This window comes from Sinocyclocheilus grahami, unplaced genomic scaffold (genome assembly GCF_001515645.1).
Source record: "Sinocyclocheilus grahami isolate Dianchi unplaced genomic scaffold, SAMN03320097.WGS_v1.1 scaffold23054.1, whole genome shotgun sequence".
In the NCBI taxonomy this organism is placed as follows: domain Eukaryota; kingdom Metazoa; phylum Chordata; class Actinopteri; order Cypriniformes; family Cyprinidae; genus Sinocyclocheilus; species Sinocyclocheilus grahami.
This window is the reverse complement of record NW_015519002.1, coordinates 1-410: the sequence shown is the minus strand read 5'-3', so window position 1 is coordinate 410 and position 410 is coordinate 1. Positions and strand designations below refer to the sequence as shown.

At 53.9% G+C, this 410-nt stretch overlaps 1 long non-coding RNA gene across 1 annotated transcript; it reads left to right on the top strand.

Annotated features, from left to right (window-relative positions):
• The first annotated feature begins 6 nt into the window (after positions 1-6).
• On the top strand, positions 7-410 carry LOC107580001 (uncharacterized). The gene is made up of 3 exons (XR_001608569.1): positions 7-144; positions 216-281; positions 383-410. It is a non-coding gene; the product is annotated as an uncharacterized lncRNA (long non-coding RNA).

Sequence of the window (410 nt, the reverse complement as noted above, 5' to 3'; positions counted from 1 at the left end):
TCCTCCGATCCGTTCCTGCTCCTCCCCGACCCGTATGCCTTCGAGTGTCCCGTCTCAGACTACGAGTATCTGGCAGCAGATGTGCTGGAGCGAGCGCCGGCGTCTGAGCAGAGCGAGGACAAACACACAGCCGTGTGTGAGCAGGTAAGATGGGACGGATGACGGGAATGTCGTCAGGATGAGTGCCGTCTCTGACCCCTGACTCTGTCTTACAGGATTTGGCAGAGCATACAGATGTCTCCATTAACACCGAGCCATACGTGTCCTTCGAGAGCAACAACGTGAGTGGATTTCTGTGAGGTTCAGCACGTGATGTGAACATTACATTCATTAGTAGCAGCAGGCCTGCTGATAGCGAACAGCTAATCCGTGTTTCTTCCAGGGCGACATGCTTCAGAAAGAGAAGCAGA